Genomic DNA, 371 nt, shown 5'->3' with positions numbered 1-371 from the left:
GAAAGACCTTGCTATTAACAACTTTTAACACAGGATAGGTCAATCTGCCATTTCTCATCATGCCATCTTCCTTCGTATAATTACGATATCACCCTTATTAGAGTCATCATCCCCATCCTCTTATCATCTCTATCTTTTATCACAATCTCTTTGGCGGAGAGGAAAAGTATGCAACATCCCAGAAGGGAGTAAGCCATGCTGTTTCTTCCTATGATCAGTATTCATGAGTCATTTCCGGGTTTCCTCTCCTCTATTGGCTGACGAGAGAAGGCAAAGAGAGCTTTCGGAGAGTTTCTTGGGATGAGATTGAATTCTTAATAGTTCCTCGATTTCAATGATTCTCGTTCATTCGTGTTTCGTGGTTTGTAGAA

Source organism: Penaeus monodon, chromosome 15, assembly GCF_015228065.2.
Source record: "Penaeus monodon isolate SGIC_2016 chromosome 15, NSTDA_Pmon_1, whole genome shotgun sequence".
In the NCBI taxonomy this organism is placed as follows: domain Eukaryota; kingdom Metazoa; phylum Arthropoda; class Malacostraca; order Decapoda; family Penaeidae; genus Penaeus; species Penaeus monodon.
Note: the sequence above shows the minus strand (reverse complement) of the source record.